Below are 26,140 nucleotides of genomic sequence, written 5' to 3'. Positions count from 1 at the left end.
CCTCAATCACCATTGGCAAATTACTTCATCAAAATAACCATGATTGGCCTTTAAATAATGCTCAATTAATATTAACAAGTGGTGGTAGTAGCAGCAGCAGCAGCAGCAGCAGCAATAGCAGTGGCTGCCTTAGTTGCTATATAAGAATGGGTTCTTCTCTATACCTATTCAGGGCTAGTGGAACATGCCCTGCCATTCAAAATCTTCCCAAATGTTAACTATCTATCACTTGATTCTTGAATTCTTCAGTATAGTGAAATGATTGTCTGGAAACAGTCATGTTCATTGGCCCTATACCTAGCCACCTTGATCCCCATCACCCTGTGGAACCTGTCCTCATGCATGGTTCAGTTTCCCCAAAATACTTATTCTCTTATGCAGAAGTTTCATGTCAATAATCCAGGCCCACTACTCTGCCCTGTGCAGTTTCCAAGAGTCAGGTCTATGAAACGTTCCTGAAGCATTCCCATGACTTGAGGAATAGAGACTCCTTCCTGCTATGGCCGTTAAACTCTTGGTTATGTGGCTTAGGTACCTTCACCCTCATGAAGACCAATCTTCTGGGGAACAGCTGTTTTTCCCACATTGCTTACTCTCTGTTCTCTACATTTTTCACTCTTATTGTCATTACAATAGTGCTTATTGTGTTTCCTCAGATGTCTTCAGTGAGCAAGTGGGTAGGTCTTGAAGGAGATATAGAAGAAGAGCACTATCCTGCTGCCAGCTGGTTTCACACTTAATTAGAAATTAATCTTGCCTCTTGGCTGTCCAGGGTACATTCATATCCAGTAAGAAATCACATTATTTTCCCTGAAGTGAATAAGACATCACAAAATACCTTTGGATATGGGTGTAAAGATTCTTTCAATGAATTTGAAGAGCTCTGGGAAAGAAACATAGGACGCTAAGTAGCCAAACTGGTTCCACTGTGGCAAAGAGGAAAGCGGACTTAATCCTGACCACAAGTGAACAGTTTATGAGAATCTGATCCAGAACCTTTGCATAATTTGTCCTTCTAGAATTCAGAGCCTGGGAAGTTGAAACAAGCCCCATAATGGAACTGGGTGTCCCCTGGGACCAAGGTAAGGAAATAAACTTGTTCAGCATTTATTGTGTCAAGCATAGCTGGGAGAGGCCTGAATCCTTGAGCCTTCCCAGAAGATCTGGCAAAAGAGTTAGGGAGGTAATTGGGTTAAAAAATGTACTACAACTGGACAGGCACATTGCATACATTTTCTATACATTGTCTCATTTGATCCTTTTAACCACCTCATTTTAGTTCCATTTTACCTATAAAGACTTGAAATACAGAAAGATTGTTACTTGCTCAAAGTTTCATAGAGAGCAAAAGGTAAAAGCCTAGATAGAAATGGACTCCTAAGCCTATACAAAGCATATTTTCATTACTAAAACATTCTCTAACACAGAAGACTCAAGTACCTAGGGTTGAACCAGTTTTCGAGAAAGAACTTTTCATTGCTTTTGCTGTGATGCTCGAGGTGGAGCAAGGAAAGAGTAAATAAGGTTGTGGCCAGTACCTGAAGCAAGTTGTGATAGGAAAGGTGAAGGACCACTTATAGCTTATATGGAGACTTTGTGTGAACTAGACAAAGCACCCCTTGCTCAAGATACTTTATAACCATCTTCCATAAAGTTGTAACAGATGCATAAATCTCTTATTAATATGTGAGAGACACTGCTAGATGTGGCCATATTAACTGCATTCAATGGCCCCAAGGAGGTGAAATAATCATGGGGCTAACTGAAGCATTAATGAGTGTGCCTCAGATCCATGTAAGGCCTAGACAGTCATTCTACAGATTATAGCCTAAGCAGTTCTAAATGAGAAGGGATTATGGAGCTTAGTTAATGGGAAGGAGGGGCTTTGAATTTCTAGAATTAAATTACATTTTCAAAGCCCTGAAAGTTTTAGGATGCTGATTTGGAGCTGAGAGAAAGAACTGGGCAATGGGGGAGGGAAAGGTCCTCTGTTAAAACTTTTACACTTTTTTATATACTCCTCACAACAGTCATGGACTTCCCTCATGGCTCAGATGGTAAAGTGTCTGTCTACAATGCAGGAGACCTGGGTTCGATCTCTGGGTCGGGAAGATTCCCTGGAGAAGGCAATGGCAACCCACTCCAGTACTCTTGCCTGGAAAATCCCATGGATGGAGGAGCTTGGTGCAGGCTACTGTCCATGGGGTCGCAAAGAGTTGGGCACAACTGAGCGACTTCACTTTCACGACAGTCATGGGAAAGATAGTATTATCTTAATTGTAGATATGAGAAAACTGAAGCTCTAAGTTTAAATAACTTACCTTAGATCACACAGATATTAATTGGTTGTCCTAGGATTTGCCCCCAGGTGTGTCTAACACAAGAAATACTACTTTACTATTGGGCATTTAGGTGTGCATTCAATCAGTCAGAAGCATTAGGTTGCTGGCAGCCTTAGAGAATAAAGAAGCTCCACAAATCATGTTCAGGAGTGCATGATCCTTGACTGAGCAAAGGGTAATAACCAATACTCAGACCATAATGATTGAAATCATACCTGTACAGGGCAGTGAGAGTCTCCCTATTGACCATCAGCTTTACCCCACTCACAGAAGGGTTTTCAGTGGTAAATGGAGATCATACTTTCCTCCCTTCCCACCCCAGATTTCCAGGAAACCCTAAGGTATCCATAGACATATACACATCTATGAATGATATATATCTTTATCAGTTCTGGGTCAAGAAGGTATGGCCATGGAATTTTTTTTCCCTTGCTAATTTGACGCTAGTGTGAAGGAATCTGAAACGTGTAAGTTTCTGGGTTTTTTTTTTGAACCAGATAGTGTTATGATTCTCAAGCCCTGCTTTCATAATCTGTAGTCAAAACTTCCAATCCTCCAGATGATTATCTCCATTCTTGCTATCATCTCAGCAGCCATTTCCAGACATGAAGGTAAAATAGAGGTCAGAGAGAGCTAGCTAACCAACATCAAGCTGTAGTGAGAGAACAAGGAAGGGTGGGCACAGAAATTCACAAGACAGAGAAACCACATACTTTCTCTCAAGCTTTTCAGATTGGGTCTCTCTAGTTCAGCCATTAGCCTTAGCCTTTCTCCAGGTTTAGGAGAAAAGCTGATTTTCTTCTGGGAGAGTCTGCTTCCTGATCTAGTTCCTTTCTTTTCTTCTCCAGTCCCAAGAATGGAAGAATCAAGAGATTTTAAAGGAATAGAAATGGCTCTATATTTTAAAAATATATGACATTGACTCTGTGTCACTCTTCTCAGTGCTTTACAAATATTAATGCATTTAATCCTACAATACTATGAGGTAGATACTATTGAGACACGGAAAGGTTATACTTGACTTGCTCATGGTCATATAGCTAAGACACGGAGGAACAAGGATTCAAAACCAAGTTTTTAATTCTGAGGTTTTAACCAGTATATTGTACTGCTCATGTGATACTGTAGGAAAAATATTGGCTTTAGAAGTCAAGTAGCATCTGAATTCCAATGCTTATTCTGACACTTGTTAGCTACTTTACACCCTAGTAAATCATTTCCACTAAGCCTTTGTTTCCTTGCCTGTAACATGAGGGTGATAGCACATGCCTCTCAGGGTTGTAGTAAGGAATAAATGGAAAATGTTCAGCCCAGAGTAGGTATTCTAAGTTGATTCTTCTTTTCATTTTCCTAAGACTTGATAAAAAACTGATTTAATATCCAAACTCAATAGCCACATCAACTTAGACTGTGCCAGAGTTAAACTAAGCAAACACTGCTTGGCACTATCGGTGGCATTCACTTCTGCTGGAGTGCTATATTTCCACCAGAAGAGATGATATAACCGGCATTTCTAAAGACAGAATTCTATCAATTATTTAGCTATATGGTTCTGTTTCTGCACAGACATGGGGAAGACATAGCCAGCAGAGGGACATTTGCAGGAAATGAAGGCATTGTGCCCAACCAAGAAGTCTCATTCACACTCCTGCACGTACCCCACAAGGTACCACCAGCACCTTTAGTTAATGGATGGGCCAATGAACTTAGGTGGAGATATCTTTCTTACCCCATAGAGTATAAAGTTGTAGGGCTGAAAGACACTCTAAAGGTCATATAGACTAATTTATCATCCAACTTGGTCTAGTGAAGCACCCAAATGCTAGACTTAAGCAGGAACAGGTTCAAATCCTCATTTTCTATTGATTATCAATCTAGTAGGCAAGTTATTTCTCTTTTCTGAGACTTAGTTTTTTTCACTTGTAAAATTGAGATCAATAAGTGCTCACTTTTAAGAGTTGTGAAGATTCGAAGAGATAATGGAGATAAAATGTCTGGCACACAAAAAATATTCAGTAAATTGTAGATCTTAATTCTGGCCTCATCTGTGTAACAAATCAACAAACCTCAGGAGTTCCCAACTGAGAACAAAGTTGGTTCATAAAGGCTCTTCATGACCTACTCACAAAGTCTTTCATGAAAAGAGTCATACAAGACTCTGCCATGTAGACTCTGCCTCATCTTCTTTCTGTTCTCCCCAGTCACACACTTTAAATTCTGTGAAAACTGGACCTGTGAATGTTCTCAGTTACATTTGCAATGGTCCTGCAGGAATTAAATTGATAACTTTCAAAACTGTGGCTTAGTGGTATCAACAAGACATGGTGAAGCACTCAAGGTCTAGGAATAACAGGAAGCCATTACACCTTTGAACTGGAGGAGTAAATAAATGGGAAAGTGTTACCAGCACCTAGAGAGAGCTGGAGCTGTGAAGAAATTCCTAGTAGAAAATATAATCAGGGAAAACTCCAGACAGTGTCAGAAATGAGAACTAGAGCAGTAAAGTAGTGAGGAAGAAATAGCAAGACCTCTTCTCCCACTCTTGACTTGTCAGTGCCTCTCGTTAGCCAAACCCAGCCAGAAGCAATTAGACAAGTGAATAGAATCACAAGATTAGCCTCTTGGAAGACAGAAGAGGGAAGATAATGGCAAAGAATGGATCTGGAGGTGGCAGATGACAGCTGAAGAATAACTATTAGGTAAGCTCAGCTTTCCTATCTCCATGCCTTTCATATTTGGTTCCCTAAAACTGTAATGATATTTTGTGAACCAATGAATACCTGTTCATCTTAAGGTCCTGCTCACCTTCTTCATTTCATTATAGTCACTCCTTCTCCATTTCATTATAAAAATGTAATGGGATTTATTTCATTAGTCTTTCCCTGATAGCTCAGTTGGTAAAGAATCTGCCTGCAATGAAGGAGACCCCAGTTTGATTCCTGGGTCAGGAAGATCCCCTGGAGAAGGGATCGGCTACCCACTCCAGTATTCTTGAGCTTCCCTTGTCACTCAGCTGGTAAAGAATCTGCCGGCAACACTGGAGACCTGTGTTTGATCCCTGGGTTGGGAAGATCCCCTGGAGAAGGGGAAGATTACCAACTCCAGTATTTTGGCCTGGAGAATTCCATGGACTGTATAGTCTGTGGGGTCACAAAGAGTTGGACATGACTAAGCCACTTTCACTTTCATTTCAGTATTGAAAAAAAGCCTTTTCCATTTCATTTTAGTCATTCCCTCTCCAATCATACTGATTTTAGTGCTGATAATACTATGTATTATACTATGTATACTATGTATTTCTGCCTGATTTCCTGAAGAGAATATAAACTTTTCAGGGGTATGAGCTTAGTTTTATTCAAGTCTGTATTTCAAGCTCTTTGCAGAAGGTATGGTTCAAATGTACCCCCAGTTAAATGGGTTAAATTGACCGAATAAACTCTACCCTAGAAGCTTTACCATAGGACAGTGTCTACAAGATATCCAAACACCATATTAATTTTCATTAACATCCTTTAGACCCCTGTCCCTGGGGTAGCCTTTCTTAACTAGCCAGATGCTATAGAACAAGCAGCATTCTTTAGAGTTAGCTTCATTTGGAGGATGCACAGAAACTCTCTCTTGACAGTTAACAAATGCTTTTAAAACAAATTTTAGCCAAAGAGAATATTCACAGTATATGCCATTTGAAAAATTATGGGAAAAGCAAAGTTCTCTGAAACAGGAAATTACATTTTTCGCCAAATTCAAAATATTGCTTTAGGCTTCACTCCTGGAGAAGGGCATGGCAACCTACTCCAGTGTCCTTGCCTGGAGAATCCTACAGACAGAGGAGTCTAGCAAGCTACAGTCCATAGGGTCTCAAAGAATCAGACATGACTGAAGCTACTGAGCATGCACACACACAGGCCTCTCCTAGTGTTTTTTATCCAGGCCTAGGGAGCCAAATAAGGGCATTGTGTGTAATAGGCAGTGGTAACAGAACATCAGTTCAATTAGTCTTCTTCAGATGGGAGCAATAGTTTTCAGAAGGCCTCCTGAATGCCTGCAGGTCCCTCAGACATTTCATTTAAGGATAATGACTAGACAGTGTGGATGGAACTGAAGAAACTAAAAAGGATAAGAATGGTGTTAGAAAGTGTTCTAGTTTCATTCTTTTACAAGTGGTTGACCAGTTTTCCCTGCATCACTTGTTAAAGAGATTGTCTTTAATCCATTGTATATTCTTGCCTCCTTTGTCAAAGATAAGGTGTCCATAGGTGTGTGGATTTATCTGTGAGCTTTCTATTTTGTTCCATTGATCTATATTTCTGTCTTTGTGCCAGTACCATACTGTCTTGATGACTGTGGCTTTGTAGTAGAGCCTGAAGTCAGGCAGGTTAATTCCTCCAGTTCTACACTTATTTCTCAAGATTGCTGTGGCTATTCGAGGTTTTTTGTATTTCCATATAAATTGTGAAATTATTTGTTCTAGCTCTGTGAAAAATACCATTGGTAGCTTGATAGGGATTGCATTGAATCTGTAGATTGCTTCGGATAGTGTGCTCATTTTCACTATATTGATTCTTCTGATCCATGTACATGGTATATTTATCCATCTATTAGTGTCCTCTTTGATTTCTTTCATCAGTGTCGTATAGTTTTCTATATATAGGTCTTTAGTTTCTTTAGGTAGATATATTCCTAAATATTTTATTCTTTTCGTTGCAATGGTGAATGGAATTGTTTCCTTAATTTCTCTTTCTATTTTCTCATTATTAGTGTATAGGAATGCAAGGGATTTCTGTGTGTTGATTTTATATCTTGCAACTCTACTATATTCATTGATTAGCTCTAGTAATTTTCTAGTGGAGTCTTTAGGGTTTTCTATGTAGACGATCATGCCATCTGCAAAGAGTGAGAGCTTTACTTCTTCTTTTCCAATTTGGATTCCTTTTATTTCTTTTTCTGCTCTGATTGCTGTGGCCAAAACTACCAAAACTATGTTAAATAGTAGTGGTGAAAGTGGGCACTCTTGTCTTGTTCCTGACTTTAGGGGAAATGCTTACAATTTTTCACCATTTAGGATAGGTTTGCTGTAGGTTTGTCATATATAGCTTTTATTTTGTTCAGGTATGTTCCTTCTACTTGTAAAAGAATGAAACTAGAACACTTTCTAACACCATACACAAAAATCAACTCAAAATGGATTAAAGATCTAAATGTAAGACGAGAAACTATAAAACTCCTAGAGGAGAACATAGGCAAAACACTCTCCGACATATATCAAAGCAGAATCCTCTATAACCCACCTCCCAGAATATTGGAAATAAAAGCAAAAATAAACAAATGAGACCTAATTAAAATTAAAAGCTTCTGCACAACAAAGCAAACTATAAACAAGGTGAAAAGACAGCATTCTGAATGGGAGAAAATAATAGCAAATGAAGTAACTGACAAAGAACTAATCGCAAAAATATACAAGCAAGTCATGCAGCTCAATTCTAGAAAAATAAATGACCCAGTCAAAAAATGGGCCAAAGAACTAAATAGACATTTCAACAAAGAAGACATACAGATGGCTAACAAACGCATGAAAAGATGCTCAACATCACTCATCAGAGAAATGCAAATCAAAACCACAATGAGGTACCATTTCAAGCCAGTCAGAATGGCTGCAATCCAAAAGTCTACAAGCAATAAATGCTGGAGAGGATGTGGAGAAAAGGGAACCCTCTTACACTGTTGGTGGGAATGGAAACTAGTACAACCACTATGGAGAACAGTGTGGAGATTCCTTAAAAAACTGGAAATAGAACTGCCTGATGACCCAGCAATCCCACTGCTGGGCATTCACACCGAGGAAACCAGAATTGAAAGAGACACGTGTACCCCAATGTTCATCACAGCACTGTTTATAATAGCCAGGACATGGAAGCAACCTAGATGTCCATTAGCAGATGAATGGATAAGAAAGCTGTGGTACATATACATATTGGAATACTACTCAGCCATTCAAAAGAATACATTTGAATCAGTTCTAATGAGGTGGAAGAAACTGGAGCCTATTATACAGAGCGAAGTAAGCCAGAAAGAAAAATACCAATATAGTGTACTAATGCATATATATAGAATTTAGAAAAACGGTAACGATAACCCTGTATGCGAGACAGCAAAAGAGACACAGATATATAAAACAGTCTTTTGGACTCTGTGGGAGATGGAGAGGGTGGGATGATTTGGGAGAATGGCATTGAAACATGTATAATATCATATATGAAATGAATCGCCAGTCCAGGTTTGATGCAGGATACAGTATGCTTGGGGCTGGTGCACTGGGACGACCCAGAGGGATGGTACGGAGAGGGAGGAGGAAGGGGGGTTCAGGATGGAGAACACGTGTATACCTGTGGCAGATTCATGTTCATGTATGGCAAAAGCAATACAATGTTGTAAAGTAAATAACTTCCAATTAAAATAAGTTTATATTTTTAAAAACAAAATAAAACAAAAAGGATAAGAATATGTCCCATGAGTTACTTTTCATCTGTGCCAACATGATTAAAGGTTTATTGTTCTTAGATCAGGCCAAAGTCAAGGGTTACTTCCTTTAAGAATGTTCCCACGCAGAATTTTTTAAAGCTCAGTTCAGTTCAGTTCAGTTCAGTCGCTCAGTTGTGTCTGACTCTTTGCGACCCCATGAATCGCAGCACGCCAGGCCTCCCTGTCCATCACCATCTCCCGGAGTTCACTCAGACTCACGTCCATCGAGTCAGTGATGCCATCCAGCCATCTCATCCTCTGTCGTCCACTTCTCCTCTTGCCCTCAATCCCTCCCAGCATCAGAGTCTTTTCCAATGAGTCAACTCTTCACATGAGGTGGCCAAAGTACTGGAGTTTCAGCTTTAGCATTAGTCCTTCCAAAAGAACACCCAGGGCTGATCTCCTTTAGAAGGGACTGGTTGGATCTCCTTGCAGTCCAAGGGACTCTTAAGCGTCTTCTCCAACACCACAGTTCAAAAGCATCAATTCTTCGGCGCTCAGCTTTCTTCACAGTCCAACTCTCACATCCATACATGAAGACAAGAAAACCATAGCCTTGACTAGATGGACCTTTGTTGGCAGAGTAAGTCTCTGCTTTTGAATATGCTATCTAGGTTGGTTATAACTTTCCTTCCAAGAAGTAAGTGTCTGTTAATTTCATGGCTGCAATCACCATCTGCAGTGATTTTGGAGCCCCCAAAATAAAGTCTGACACTGTTTCCACTGTTTCCCCATCTATTTCCCATGAAGTGATGGGACCAGAAGCCATGATCTTAGTTTTCTGAATGTTGAGCTTTAAGCCAACTTTTTCACTCTCCTCTTTCACTTTCATCAAAAGGCTTTTTAGTTCCTCTTCACTTTCTGCCATAAGGGTGGTGTCATCTGCATATCTGAAGTTATTGATATTTCTTTCAGCAATCTTGATTCCAGCTTGTGCTTCCTCCAGCCCAGCATTTCTCATGATGTTCTGCACATAATTTAAATAAGCAGGGTGACAATATACAGCCTTGACGTACTCCTTTTCCTATTTGGAACCAGTCTGTTGTTCCATGTTCAGTTCTAACTGTTGCTTCCTGACCTGCAGAAAGGTTTCTCAAGAGGCAGGTCAGGTGGTCTGGTATTCCCATCTCTTTCAGAATTTTCCACAGTTTATTTTGATCCGCATAAGTTAATTCTCCTTCTCTCCAGAGGCTTCAATAGTTTCTGCTCTATGTAACAGCTTCCATGTAGAGAAGTATGCAAAGAATGGCAGGAATTTAGGCTCTAGCTCTGCCACTCACTTGCTGTGGAACTTAGATGTCTCCTTCTTTTCTGTGGATTTCAGTTTTGTTATTTGTGAAAATGAAAAAGACAGTTATGTACATTGGAGAAAGTAAGTACATTGGTGTAAGTAAGTACATTTTACTCATAAAGTACATTGGAGAAAGTAAGAAGAGATCAATAAAGCTGCCAAGTAGGGAAGGGGGACCCAGAGAAATATGATGTTCAAATTGGCTAGATGTCCTAGGCATGGAGGTAAGAATGAGAATGGCAAATGGAAGGACTAGCAAGTTACCTGATACAGATGCAGCTGTTGTGTGGAAAGCAGTGCATGGAGGGGAGTGATACGAAATGAGACATAAAAGGGAGCTTTAAGCCTGTCTATAAAAGGCCTTGAATTCTTAAAGGCCATTAAAGCTTAAGAACCAGGTAGATGACATGGGTAGTATAGGGGAAATGTTTTGATCTCAGTATCACACTTATACTCTTAAAAATTACTGAGGACTTCAAAGAGGCTTTGATGTTGTGGTTGATATCTATTAATGTTTACCATATTGCAAATTAAAACTGGGAAATTAAAAACATTTTATTGCTTCATTGAAAAAATAACAAAACAATTATACTCCAATAAAAACAATATTAAACCAATGTATATTAACATATTTTTATTTAAAAATATATTTTCTCATTTCATTTTAAAAAATTTTATTGGAATATAGTTGACTGACAATGTTGTGTTAGTTTCAGGTGTACAGCAAAGTGACTCTGTTATGCAGATACATATATCCACCCTTTTACAGATTCTTTTCCCAGATAGGCCATTACTGAGTATTGAGTAGAGAGTTCTCTGTGCTATACAGCAGGTTCTTATTAGTATTTTATGTATAGTAGTGTGTATATGTCAATCCCAACATCCCACTTTATCCCTCCTTCTCTTACCTCCTGGTAACTACTACTTCTGTTTTATAAATAAGTTGATTTGTACCATTTTTTAAGATTCTGCATGTAAGTGATATCCTATGATATTTGTTTTTATTTTACTTCACTCACTATGACAATCTCTAAGTCCACCCATGTTGCTGTAAATAGTATTATTTCATTATTTTAAATGGCTGGGTACTATCCCACTGTATATATGTAACACATCTTCTTTATCCATTCCTCTGTTTAATGCACATTTAGGTTGCTTCCATGCCTTGGTTATGGTAAATAGTGATTCAATGAACACTGGGGTGTATGTATCTTTTTAAAAAATCTACTTAAAAATATAATTTACTAAATTGTTGTAAGCCTTAATGATAAAAAAGAAGATTCATAGAAAGGACTATTAGACAAGTATACATTTCTGATAAATTTCAGAGTTGTATCTTTTTGAATTATGGTTTTCTCCAGTTTATGCCCAGGAGTGGGATTGCTGGCTCATATGGCCACTGTATTGTTAGCTTTTTAAGGAACCTCCATAATATTCTCTGCATTCCTACCAACAATATATTAATAGGAAGATTTCCTTTTCTCCACCCCTTCGCAAACATGTATAGTTGGTAGATTTTCTGATGATAGCCACTCTGCCACGTGTGAGATGATACCTCATAGTTTTGACTTGAATTTCTCTAATAATTAATTATGTTGAGCATCTTTTCATGTGCTTTTTGGTCATCTGTATGTCTTCTTTGGAGAAATGTCTATTTAAATCTTCTGCCCATTTTTGATTCAGTTTTTTTTTTTCATATTGAGCTGCACGAGCTATTTTTATATTTTAGAGATTAATCCCTTGTCAGTTGCTTCATTTGCAAATATTTTCTCCCATTTTTAGGGTTGTCTTTTTGTTTTGTTTATGGTTTCCTTTGCTGTGCAAAAGCTTCATATATTTTCCAAAAATAAAACATACTGAGAAGAATGGTATCATTTCAGATTTTTCCAAAAACCCTTTCTCTATGGTTTAGTAGAAGACAGCCAGATTCTAGTGGCTGTTTCTGTTATGATGTCATTTTATTTGAAGGAAATAAAGAAAATCTGGCCTTACTTGGGTATGTGGATAATCTTTGTGCACGCATGCTCAGTCATGTCCAACTCTTTGAGACCCTATGGACTGTAGACTGTCAAAATACTACAGTAAAACTCCACAAGTATAGTTTTTTAAACTTTAGTTACAGTGTGGATCCAAAAACTATCTTAATGAACTTTTCATATTCTATGACATTAAAATCCATTGATCTATATTGCACTTTGAGTGAATCATTTACCCAGGAATGATTTTGTAGCACCATGCCTTGGTCATTTGGAAAACTTTTAGTACACTTAGTAACACAAATCCTGCATGTACATTTCATTACACACTGATTTTAAAAGACTGTGTTAATAATACCATTGATCTTATCAAAAATATTGTGGGAAACTCAAGCTCATGGTGGAAGATAAAATTTTTCGAAAATTCCAATTTTTACTTGAAAACTCAAATGTCATCATTGACAACAAATATTGTCACTTGTTTTCTGTAAAGTGACAAGTTCACATCATTCATTTTAAAGAAAATGTCTGCCAAATATCTAAGTCTGAATAAGCATAGTTTATCTCTCAGTTGCTCTGTCAATTAAAAATGATATTCTGTGTAAAAAGCAGCTGGTTCAGCCCACTACTCACAAGTGCTTTCCCTGAGACAACCATCATACTGTGTTGTACAGCAGAGATGTTTTATGATTAATTTCCATTTTGTCACATAGAACATTAGAAAGTTACATACTCTAGGATTGAGATTTAATAAAATTAATATTTTTGCTGCTTAATCAAGGATATTTTAAAAGTGAAAGTGTCTTATTTTTTCTGGAAGTTAGTGGTAGTGAAGAATATAGTGACCATTTAGTTTTATGAAATTTTTATACATGCCATAATTTTTATGCATGCCAAAATTTTTATGGTGCCAGTCATGCAAATATCCACACAATGAAAAAGGTAAATTACTTTAATACAAAATACTAAAAACTTAGTATCATTATGCAAATAGTTTTGACCTCAAAGTGAAAATGAAAGTGTTAGTTGCTCAGTCATGTCCTACTCTTTTTGACCCCATGGACAATAGCCTGCCAGGCTCCTCTGTCGATGGAATTCTCTAGGCAAGAATACTGGAGTGGGTTGCCATTCCCTTCTCCAGGGAATCTTCTTGACCTAGAGATTGAAGCTGGGTCTTTTACATTTCAGGCAGATCCTTCATCAACTGAGCCACCAGAGAAGAATGGACACCCTAAAATGATCTCAGGGACCTCCATGAGACCACAGTTCTCTTCTCTGAGAACTCCTTATAGAGAGGTGTTTTGAAAGAATGGATTATTGGAAACAAGAAGACCAGTAAGGAGATGGTTGCAGATAATACAAGTGAGAAATTATAAGAACTTCAACTAAGACAATCTCAGTAAGAATGGGGTGGCAGGCATTAATGCAAAAAAAATTTAAAATATTTAGTCAGTGTGACTGTGTTCCTTTTATTATATTTTCAGTAGCTCCCACTAAACTAATCACTTCTCTGAAGTCCTATGCTGCTGCTGCAAAGTTGCTTCAGTCGTGTCCAACTCTGCACAACCCCATAGATGGCAGCCCAAGAGGCTCCTCCATCTGAAGTCCTATAAACATACTCAAATATCTTCTATCTTAAAAAAAATTCTCCCACAAGCAATATTTCCTTCTCATCCTCTTCTCTCTCTACACACTTCTAGTTCCTGCTCCATTGTTCTTCTGTACATAGCCAACCAAGGCTTTTGAAAGAAAGTGAAAGAAAGTTAAGTCACTCAGTCTTGTCCGCCTCTTTGCGACCCCATGACTGTAGCCCACCAGGCTCCTCCGTCCACAGGATTTTCCAGGCAAGAATACTGGAGTGGGTTCCCATTTCCTTTTCTAGATCTTCCCAACCCAGAGGTAGAACCCAGGTCTCCTGCATTGTAGGCAGACGCTTTTACCATCTGAGCCACAAGGGAAGGCTTTTGAGAGACTTGATTATTCTCAAAGTCTCAAATTCCTTAACTTCTCTCACACTTCAACCCACTACAGTCTGGCTTCCCTTCCTACCACTTAACAAAAATTGCTCTTGCCAAGGTCATTAAGTACCCCAGTGATATTAAAACCAATAACACTTTTCAGTGCTGATTCTATTTTTCCTGTTACATTTGACACCAGTGTCCAGTCTTTACTCATTGAAATTCTTCCCAGGACAATATCTTAGTTCTCCTTCTGCCTCTTGTCTATTTGTTCTTCATCTCCTCTTTTGGTTATTACTGGACTTTCCTTAGAGATCAGTCTTAAGCCCTTTTCATCTCTTCTATACATGTTCTTCCCTGGAGATTCATACATGCTCATGGCTTTAAATAGCATCTTTTTGTCAAAAAATTTGAAATCTCTCTCTTCAGCCCATACAATTATTCTGAGCTCCAGATTTACTAATCCAACTATCCATTTAACATCTCCATCTGTAAGACTCTGGCATCTCAAAATAAACATGTTTAAAACCAAGCACTTGATTTATATCCTATCTCAGTCTAAATATGTTCTTCCTTCTATTAATAAATAGTAATCTCCATCTATTAATACAATTGCTCATGTCAAAGATAACTGGGCATAATTTTAATAGCTCCTTTCTCTCACTCACCACCCAGGTGCATCAGTCGTTTTTGTTGTTCAGTTGCTAAGTCGTGTCTGACTTATTGGAGCCCCTTGAACTGAAGCACACCAGGCTCCTCTGTCCTTCACTATATCCCAGAATTTGCTCAAACTCATGTACATTGAGTTGATGATGCCATCCTAGCATCTCATCTTCTGTCACCCCCTTCTCCTCCTGCCCTCAGTCTTTCCCAGCATCAGAGTCTTTTCCAATGAGTTGGCTCTACACATGAGGTGGCCAAATTATTGGAGCTTCAACTTCAGCATCAATCCTTTCAATGAATATTAAGTGTTGATTCCTTAAGGATTGACTGGTTTGATCTCCTTACATTCCAAGGGACTCTCAAGAGTCTTCTCCAGCACATTTAAAAAGCATCAACGCTTGGGTACTCAGCCTTTTTTATGGTCCAACTCTCACATCCATATATGACTACTGGAAAACTATAGCTTTGACTATATGGAACTTTAGTCAAAGTAAAGTGACGTCTCTATTTTTAAATTTTCTGTCTAGGTTTGTCATAGCTGTCTTCCAAGGAGCAAGCATCTTTTAATTTCATGGCTGCAGTCACTGTCTGCAGTAATTTTAGAGCCCAAGAAAATAAAATCTGCCACTATTTCCACCTTTTCCCCATCTATTTGTCATGAAGTGATGGGACCAGATTCCATTATCTCAGTATTTTGAATGTTGAGTTTTAAGCCAGCTTCTTCATTCTCCCTTTTCACCCTCATCAAGAGGCTTTTTGTTTTGCTTTCTGCCAGTAGAGTGGTATCTACATATCTGGGTTTGTTGATATTTCTCTTGGCAATCTTGATTCCAGTTTGCAATTCATCCAGCTTCTGTGTATAGGTTAAATAACCAGGGTGACGTTGTACAGCCTTAATGTACTTCTTTCCCAATTTTGAACCAGTTCATTGTTCTATGTCCAATTTTAACCATTGCTTATTAACCCACATACAGGTTTCTCAGTAGACAGGTAAGGTGGTCTTGTGTTCCCATCTCTTTAGGAATCTTCTACAGTTTATTGCAATCCACACAGTGAAAGGCTTTAACACAGTCAATAAAGTAGAAGTAGATGTTTTTCTGGAATTCCCTTGCTTTTCCCACAGCCTCCAGAATGAAAAGCACTATCACAGAAAGCTGAACAAAATTAACACATGGATCACAATCTTGTGTAATTCAGTGAAGCTATGAGCCATGTCATACAGGGCCACACAAGACAGATGGGTCATGGTGGAGAGTTCTGACAAAACGTTGTCCACTGGAGAATGGAATGACAAACCACTGAAGCATTCTTGGCTTGATAACCCCAGTATGAACAGTATGAATAGGAGGGCTGAAATTCTGAAATATCTGGAAATCTCTAACAAGAGTTATGTTAGAGTGCTGTAGACAGGTATAAGCCTGCTCTCCATATAAGAAATAGTATCCCAGCAGAGCACAGTTTGTATTGAGAGCATAAATATAATTTATTATCATAAGGGTGATGAATTTTTGTTCCTTAAAATGCACAGATACTTTGAGTGGAATCAAATCATTTATTTAAAGCAAACTGAAGTGCCTCTGAAGAGAACAAAATGACTATCATAGCCAAGATACCGCCCCCTCCCCCCCAATATATAAGCCTATTTCTGATTGACTAGGCCTTGCTGCTAGGATTATAATGACCTCCACATTTTGCTGACATGAAGTCAAAGTTTAATTTTTATAAGACTGAAGGTTTGGACTAGTGTTGTTAGAGAAAGTTAAGTACTAAAGGGACTTTTAAAAGGAAGTTGTCTTTTGAAAGATTTAAAGAATCTGCAAGCAATAAATGCTGGAGAGGGTGTGGAGAAAAGGGAACCCTCCTACACTGTTGGTGGGAATGCAAACTAGTACAGCCACTATGGAGAACAGTGTGGAGATTCCTTAAAAAATTGCAAATAGAACTACCTTATGACCCAGCAATCCCACTTCTCGTCATACACACCGAGGAAACCAGAATTGAAAGAGACACATGTACCCCAACGTTCATCGCAGCACTGTTTATAATAGCCAGGACATGGAAGCAACCTAGATGTCCATCAGCAGATGAATGGATAAGAAAGCTGTGGTACATATACACAATGGAATATTACTCAGCCGTAAAAAAAAAAATTCATTTGAATCAGTTCTGATGAGATGGATGAAACTGGAGCCGATTATACAGAGTGAAGTAAGCCAGAAAGAAAAACACCAATACAGTATACTAACACATATATATGGAATTTAGGAAGATGGCAATGACGACCCTGTATGCAAGACAGGGAAAGAGACACAGATGTGTATAACGGACTTTTGGACTCAGAGGGAGAGGGAGAGGGTGGGATGATTTGGGAGAATGACATTCTAACATGTACCCTATCATGTAAGAATTGAATCGCCAGTCTATGTCTGACGCAGGATGCAGCATGCTTGGGGCTGGTGCATGGGGATGACCCAGAGAGATGTTATGGGGAGGGAGGTGGGAGGGGGTTCATGTTTGGGAACACATGTAAGAATTAAAGATTTTAAAATTTAAAAAATAAAAAACTAAAAAAAAAAAAAGATTTAAAGGAACAGCTATTAAATGTTTATTATATAATTCAGGTGAGAGGTGTTTAGTAGCTATCATCTGGGGAAAATATATAAGAGAATTTTGAGTCCTCTTCAATGATAGGAGACCATAAGGATCAGAAATAATAGGATAATGATAAGGCAGATCAGGAGATCATCTTAGTGGTTTAGTTAACCAATCCTTCAAAATGGATTAATAGGCAGTTTAGTAGTAAAGGGACAGGAAACAGTGCTGAAGAATCAGGAAACTAAACTATTCCACTGTCTTGAACCAGGGAACAGAGGGAAGCTGTCCCTATCGGATGTGATAGTTTCCAGGGGATTTGTAAGAATCCTGTTTAGATTTTAGTTAGAATAGATATTCAGTAGTCAGGAAAGAGGAATGTAGCTATTTTGAGCTGGGAAATATGCATGTAAGGATCTATAACTTCAAGTTTTATTTCTGTGTCTGTTGTTAGCAGTATCTGATAAGGTCCTTTTCATCAAGCCTAAAGGGCAGTGTTTTTTCCAAAAGATTAAATCTCAGATTTGAAGATCACAAAAAGATTTATTTTTGTGCATGTTTTAGAAATGGAGTGTACTGAGTGTCACATGAGTCACATGAGTCTCTTGAGGTAATCAATCATATCTGCTTGCAATATAAAATTCTTGGGGTGGCCTATTGCTATTTTATAAGGAGATAACCTTCAGATTCTAGAGAGAGTTGATCTTCTATACATTAAAGGTAATAGCAATACTTTAGGATATGAAAGTTCAAGAATTTCTGAGAATGTCTTTAATTTTAGTTTTAGAATTCTGTTAGTTTTCTTTTCTCCCTAATGACTATGGAAAAAAAGGCCCTTGACTATTTTGGGTAAAAGTTAAAATTTTACATATTTCCCTGATAATATACTGGTAAAATGAGAATCTATGTTGATAGATAAATAGGAATTACCTGGGTTGGATAAAGGAATCACTGGGGTTGGGGAGGCGGTTTACAGTGTTGTAGCTCTCCAGTAAGGAAAGCTTTAACCCATTATAAGAATAAACAAAAATAACTGGAAAATATCATAGCCTGTAGCATAAAGCATTTGTATGAAATCCATTTGGAGGTGCTTAAAGGGCTTTTGAGGCTTTGGTTTCTGCCCACGTCCTATCTTCCCAGTTTTTCCAGGATTGATTTGCTGGCAAGTAGGACATGTTTTGGGTCATCCTTGGCAATACCACTAAAATTACCCCACCAGTGATGGTTTAATATTGTTGCCAGGTTATGTCTGCAATTGCTAATAATGACATGAAACATTTTTACTAAATTCCATTTTAAATTGTTTGATGCTATCAGTTGGCAATCCTGAGAGTGTCAATTATTCAGTTCAGTTCAGTTCAGTTGATCAGCCTCATTCAACTCGTTGTGACCCCATGGACTGCAGCATGCCAGGTATCCCTGTCCATTATCAACTCCTGGAACTTGCTCAAACTCAGGCCCATTGAGTTGGTGATGCCATCCAAACATCTCATCCTCTGTCATCCCCTTCTCCTCCTGCCTTGAGCATGAGGGTCTTTTCCAGTGAGTCAGTTCTTAGCATCAGATGGCCAAAGTATTGGAGCTTCAGCTTCAGCATTCATCCTTCTAATGGATATTCAGGACTGATTTTCTTTAGGATTAACTGGTTTGATCTCCTTGCAGTCCAGAGTCTTCTGCAAAACCACAGTTCAAAAGCATCAATTCCTCAGCACTCAGCTTTCTTTATTGTCCAACTCTGACATCCATACATGACTACTGGAAAAATCATAGCTTTGACTATACAAGCCTTTGTTAGTAAAGTAATGTCCCTCCTTTTCAATATGCTGTCTGGATTTGTCTTAGATTTTCTTCCAAGGATTAAATCATCTTTTAATTTAATGGCTGCAGTCACCATCTGCAGTGATTTTGAAGTCCCCCAAATAAAGTCTGTCACTCTTTCCATTGTTTCCCCATCTTTTTGCAATGAACTGATGGGACCAGATGCCATGATCTTCATTTTTTGAATGTTGAGTTTTCAGCCAGTTTTTTCACTCTCCTCTTTCACTTCATCAAGAGACTATTTAGTTCCTCTTAGCTTTCTGCCATAAGGGTGGTGTCATCTGTATATCTGAGGTTATTGATATTTCTCCCTGAAATCTTGATTCCAGCCTATTCTTCATCCAGCCCAGCATTTCATATGATGTACTTACTCTGTGTATTCTTGATACCTCTTCTTAAAATCTTCTGCTTCTGTTAGGTCCATATCATTTCTATCCTTTATTTGTGCCCATCTCTGCAAGAAATGTTCCCTTGGTATCTCTAATTTTCTTGAAGAGATCTCTAATCTTTTACATTCTATTGTTTTCCTCTATCTCTTTGCATTGATCACTTAGGAAGGCTTGTTTCTCTTTCTCTCCTTGCTATCCTTTTGAGCTCTGCATTCAGATGGATATATCTTTCCTTTTCCCCCTTGTTTTTTTTTTCTTCTCTTCTTTTCTCAGTTATTAGCAAGTCCTTCTCAGACAACCATTCTGCATTTTTGCATTTCTTTTTCTTGGAGATGGTTTTGATCCCTGCCTCCTGAACAATGTCATGAACCTCTGTCCATAGTTCTTCAGGCACTCTATCAATCAGATCTAATCCCTTGAATCTAGTTGTCACTTCCATTGTATAATCATAACGGATTTGATCTAGATCATACCTGAATTGTCTAGTGGTTTTCCCTACTTTCTTCAATTTAAGTCTGAATTTGGCAATAAGGAGTTCATGATCTGAGCCACAGTCTGCTCCCTGTCTTTTTTTTTTTTTTTTTTTTTGGCTGACTATATAGAGCTTCACTATCTTCGAATGCAAAGTATATAATCAATCTGATTTTGGTATTGACCCTCTGGTGAGGTCCATGTGTAGAGTCATCTCTTGTGCTGCTGAAAGAGGGTGTTTGCTATGGCCAATGTATTCTCTTGGCAAGACTCTGTTAGACTTTGCCCTGCTTCATTTTGTACTCCAAGGTCCCACGTGTCTAGTACTCCAGGTATCTCTTGACTTCCTACTTTTGCATTCCAGTCCCCTATCATGAAAAGGACTCCTTCTTTTGGTTTTAGCTTTAGACAGTCTTGTAGGTCTTCATAGAACTGTTCAACTTTGGATTCTTCAGCATTAGTAGACCTGTATTTCTGTGATATTGAAAGGTTTGCCTTGGAAACGAACAGAGATCATTCTGTGTCTCTATTTCTGCCCTGTAAGTAGATTAATCAGTACCATTTGTCTAGATAACATATATATGTGTTTACCCACAGTATTTGTTTCTCTCATTCTGATATACTTCATCCTGTAAAACAGGCTCCAGGTTCACCCACATCAGTTCAACTGACTCACATTTATTCTTTTGTGTGGCTGAGTGATATGCCATTGTATATATGTACCATAGTTTCTTTATCTATTCACCTGTTGATGGACATCTAGGTTGCTTCCATGTCTGGGCTATTGTAAATACTGCTGCAATAAACACTGGGGTACATGTATCTTTTTGAATTATGCTTTTCTCAGAGTATGCTGTCCTTGTTAGTATAGTGGTGAGTATCCCCGCCTGTCACATGGGAAACCAGGGTTTGATTCCCCAGCGGGGAGGCAACACACCCTTTTGGTTTTCCCTCATAACTCAGTAAAGACTCTGCCTGCAATGCAGGAGACCCGGGTTCAATTCCTGGGTCAGGAAGATCTCCTGGAGAAGGAAATTACAGTCCAGTCCAGTATTATTGCCTGGAAAATCCCATGGACAGAGGAGCCTGGAGGGCTACAGTCCATGGGGTCACAAGGGTTGGACACATATTGCTGCAGATGGCATTATTTCATTCTTTTTAATGGTTGAGTAATATTCCATTGTATATGTATAACACATCTTCTTTATCCATTCCTCTGTTGATGGACATTTAGGTTGCTTCCATGTACTGTCTATTGTGAACAGTGCTGAAATGAATATTGGGGTGCATGTAATACTTTTTGATCATATTTTTCTCTGGATATATGCCCAGGTGTGGGATTGCAGGGCTATATGATAGCTCTACAAGACCTTTCAGAACTACCCCCAAAAGATGTCCTTTTCATTATAGGGGACTGGAATGCAAAAGTCAGAAGTCAAGAAACACCTGGAGTAACAGGCAAATTTGGCCTTGGAATACAGAACGAAGCAGGGAAAAGCTAATAGAGTTTTTCCAAGAATACACTGGTCATAGCAAACAGCCTGGCAAGAATACAAAGAAGAACTGTATAAAAAAGAGCTTCACAACCAAGATAATCACGATGGTATGATCACTCACCTAGAGCCAGACATTCTGGAATGTGAAGTCGAGTGGGCCTTAGAAAGCATCACTATGAACAAAGCTAGTGGAGGTGATGGAATTTCAGTTGAGCTATTTCAAATCCTGAAAGATGAAGCTGTGAAAGTGCTGCACTCAATATGCCAGCAAATTTGGAAAACTCAGCAGTGGCCATGGGACTGGAAAAGGTCAGTTTTCATTCCAATCCCAAAGAAAGGTAATGCCAAAGAATGCTCAAACTACCGCACAATTGCATTCATCTCACACGCTAATAAAGTAATGCTCAAAATTCTCCAAGCCAGGCTTCAGCAATATGTGAACCGTGAACTTCCAGCTGTTCAAGCTGGTTTTAGAAAAGTCAGAGGAACCAGGGATCAAATTGCCAACATCCGCCGGATCATCAGAAAAGCAAGAGAGTTCCAGAAAAACATCTATTTTTGCTTTGTTGACTATGCCAAAGCCTTTCACTGTGTGGATCACAACCAACTGTGGAAAATTCTGAAAGAGATGGGAATACCAGACCACCTGACCTGCCTCTTGAGAAACCTATCTGCAAGTCAGGAAGCAGCAGTTAGAACTGGACATGGAACAATAGACTGGTTCCAAATAGGAAAAGGAGTAAATCAAGGCTGTATATTGTCACCCTGCTTATTTAACTTCTATGCAGAATACATCATAAGAAACGCTGGGGTGGAAGAAGCACAAGCTGGAATCAAGATATCCAGGAGAAATATCAATAACCTCAGATATGCAGATGACACCACCCTTATGGCAGGAACTAAAAAGTCTCTTGATGAAAGTGAAAGAGGAGAGTGAAAAAGTTGGCTTAAAGCTCAACATTCAGAAAACAAAGATCATGGCATCTGGTCCCATCACTTCATGGGAAATAGATGGGGAAACAGTGGAAATAGTGTCGGACTTTTTTTTTTTTTTTTTTGTGCTCCAAAATCACTGCAGATGGTGACTGCAGCCATGAAATTAAAAGACACTTACTCCTTGGAAGAAAAGTTATGACCAACCTAGATAGCATATTGAAAAACAGAGATATTACTTTGCCAACAAATGTCCGTCTAGTCAAGCCTGTGGTTTTCCCTGTGGTCATGTATGGATGTGAGAGTTGGACTGTGAAGAAAGCTGAGCGCCAAAGAGTTGATGCTTTTGAAGTGTGGTGTTGGAGAAGACTCCTGGAAGTCCCTTGGACTGTGAGGAGATCCAACCAGTCCATTCTGAAGGAGATCAGCCCTGGGTGTTCTTTGTAGGGTATGATGCTAAAGCTGAAACTCCAGTACTTTGGCCACCTCATGTGAAGAGTTGACTCATTGGAAAAGACTCTGATGCTGGGAGGGATTGGGGGCAGGAGGAGAAGGGGACGACTGAGGATGAGATGGCTGGATGGCATCACCGACTCGATGGACATGAGTTTGAGTGAACTCTGGGAGTTAGTGATGGACAGGGAGGCCTGGCGTGCTGTGATTCATGGGGTCGCAAAGAATCGGACACAACTGAGCGACTGAACTGAACTGAACTGATGGTAGCTCTGGGATTCTATGATAACTCAGTTGGTAAAGAATCTGCCTGCAATGCAGGAAACCCCAGTTCAATTCCTAGATCAGGCAGATCCCCTGGAGAAGGGAACAGCTACCCACTCCAGTATTCTGGCCTGGAGAATTCCATGGACTGTATAGGTCCATGGTGTTGCTAATAGTCAGACATGACTGAGCCACTTTCACTTTTATGGTAACTATTTTTAATTTTTAAAGGCACCTTCATACTGTTCTCCATAGTGAATTTCTTGAATGTATTTGTCTGATCTTTTGTTATTATTGTATAGAAATGCAACAGGTTTCTGTATATTAATTTTGTAATGTTCAACTTTACCAAATTCATTGATTCACTCTAGTAGTTTTCTTGTGGCATCTTTAGGGTTCTCTGTATATGGTATCATGTCATCTGCAAACAGTGACAGTTTAGTTTTTTTTTTTTCCAATTTGGGTTCTCTTTACTTCTTTTTCTTCTCTGATTGCTGTATTTAGGACTTCTAAAACTATGTTGAGTAAAAGTGGTGAGAGTGGACTTACTTGTGTTGTTCCTGCTCATAGACGGAATGCTTTCAGCTTTTCACCATTGAGTATGATGCTAGCTATAGGTTTGCTATATACAGCTCTTGTTATGTTGAGGTATGTACCCTCTATTCCCACTTTATAGAGAGTTTTTTAAATCATAAATGGGTACTGAATTTTGTCAAAAGCTTTTTCTGCATCTATTGAGATCATATGGTTTTTATTCTTCAGTTTGTTGATGTGATGTACTGCATTAATTGATTTGTGGGTGTTAAAAAATACTTGTATCCCTGGGATGAATCCCACTTGATCATGGTATATGATCTTTTTAATGTGCTGTTTGATACAGATTACTAGCATTTTGTTGAGAATTTTTGCACCCATGTTCACCAGTGATATAAGCCAGTAATTTTCTTCTTTTTTTTTTTTGTGGTATCTTTTTGTTATCAGAGTGATGGTGACCTTATAAAACAAGTTTGGAAGATTTCATTCCTCTCCAATCTTTTGGAACAGTTTCAGAAGGATAGGTTTGAACTATTCTCTAAATGTTTGCTAAAATTCACCTTTGAAGCTGTCAGGTCCTAGACTTTTGTTTGTTGGAGATTTTAATCACAGATCCAATTTCAGTACTCTATTTTTTCTTGGTTCTGTCTAGGGAGACTTTACCTTTTTAAGAATTTGTCCATATCTTCCAGGTTGTTCATTTTATCGGCATACAGTTGTTTGTAGTAGTTTCTTATGATCCTTGGTATTTCTGTGGAGTCAGTTGTAGCTTCTTTTTCATTTTTAATTTTATTGATTTGAGTTTTCTTTTTTTAATTTAATTTTTTATTTTTTATTTTTTTATTTTTTTAATTTTAAAATCTTTAATTCTTACATGAGTTCCCAAACATGAACCCCCCTCCCACCTCCCTCCCCATAACATCTCTCTGGGTCATCCCCATGCACCAGCCCCAAGCATGCTGCATCCTGCGTCAGACATAGACTGGCGATTCAAATCTTACATGATAGTATACATGTTAGAATGCCATTCTCCCAAATCATCCCACCCTCTCCCTCTCCCTCTGAGTCCAAAAGTCCGTTATACACATCTGTGTCTTTTTACCTGTCTTGCATACAGGGTCGTCATTGCCATCTTTCTAAATTCCATATATATGTGTTAGTATACTGTATTGGTGTTTTTCTTTCTGGCTTACTTCACTCTGTATAATCGGCTCCAGTTTCATCCATCTCATCAGAACTGATTCAAATGAATTCTTTTTAACGGCTGAGTAATACTCCATTGTGTATATGTACCACAGCTTTCTTATCCATTCATCTGCTGATGGACATCTAGGTTGTTTCCATGTCCTGGCTATTATAAACAGTGCTGCGATGAACATTGGGGTACATGTGTCTCTTTCAATTCTGGTTTCCTCGGTGTGTATGCCCAGCAGTGGGATTGCTGGGTCATAAGGCAATTCAATTTGCAATTTTTTAAGGAATCTCCACACTGTTCTCCATAGTGGCTGTACTAGTTTGCATTCCCACCAACAGTGTAGGAGGGTTCCCTTTTCTCCACACCCTCTCCAGCATTTATTGCTTGCAGATTTTTGGATTGCAGCCATTCTGACTGGTGTGAAGTGATACCTCATTGTGGTTTTGATTTGCATTTCTCTGATAATGAGTGATGTTGAGCATCTTTTCATGTGTTTGTTAGCCATCCGTATGTCTTCTTTGGGGAAATGTCTATTTAGTTCTTTAGCCCATTTTTTGATTGGGTTGTTTATTTTTCTGGAATTGAGCTGCAGAAGTTGCCTGTATATTTTTGAGATTAGTTGCTTGTCAGTTGCTTCATTTGCTATTATTTTCTCCCATTCAGAAGGCTGTCTTTTTTTTTTTTTTTTAGTTTTTTATTTTTTAAATTTTAAAATCTTTAATTCTTACATGCATTCCCAAACATGAACCCCCCTCCCACCTCCCTCCCCATAACAACTTTCTGGGTCATCCCCATGCACCAGCCCCAAGCATGCTGCATCCTGCGTCAGACATAGACTGGCGATTCAATTCACATGATAGTATACATGTTAGAATGTCATTCTCCCAAATCATCCCACCCTCTCCCTCTCCCTCTGAGTCCAAAAGTCCGTTATACACATCTGTGTCTCTTTCCCTGTCTTGCATACAGGGTCGTCATTGCCATCTTCCTAAATTCCATATATATGTGTTAGTATACTGTATTGGTGTTTTTCTTTCTGGCTGACTTCACTCTGTATAATCGGCATAAATCACAGCAGGATCCTCTATGATCCATCTCCCAGAATACTGGAAAATAAAGCAAGGTGAAAAGACAGCCTTCAAACTCCTGAGCTAGAAGGCTGTCTTTTCACCTTGCTTATATTTTCCTTTGTTGTGCAGAAGCTTTTAATTTTCCAGTATTCTGGGAGATGGATCATAGAGGATCC

At 38.7% G+C, this 26,140-nt stretch overlaps 1 protein-coding gene across 22 annotated transcripts in view; it reads left to right on the top strand.

The window, feature by feature from the left end:
- OPHN1 (oligophrenin 1) overlaps positions 1–26,140 on the top strand; it is a 716,686-nt gene that overhangs the window by 621,990 nt on the left and 68,556 nt on the right. For 4 of the 22 annotated variants that reach the window (XM_060407330.1, XM_060407328.1, XM_060407311.1 and 1 more), the window contains one exon: positions 13,317–14,616. The exons of 17 other annotated variants lie outside the window; for them this stretch is intronic. The gene's annotated coding sequence lies outside the window, so the exon portion shown is untranslated. Of the gene's footprint in view, positions 1–1,019; positions 8,854–13,316; positions 14,617–26,140 lie in introns of those variants that run through there. One more of the 22 variants, XM_060407307.1, reaches the window with a different exon arrangement.

Source organism: Ovis aries, chromosome X, assembly GCF_016772045.2.
Source record: "Ovis aries strain OAR_USU_Benz2616 breed Rambouillet chromosome X, ARS-UI_Ramb_v3.0, whole genome shotgun sequence".
NCBI classification, from domain to species: Eukaryota; Metazoa; Chordata; class Mammalia; order Artiodactyla; family Bovidae; genus Ovis; species Ovis aries.
The sequence above is the reverse complement of the archived record's forward strand: the minus strand, read 5'-3'. Positions and strand labels throughout refer to the sequence as shown.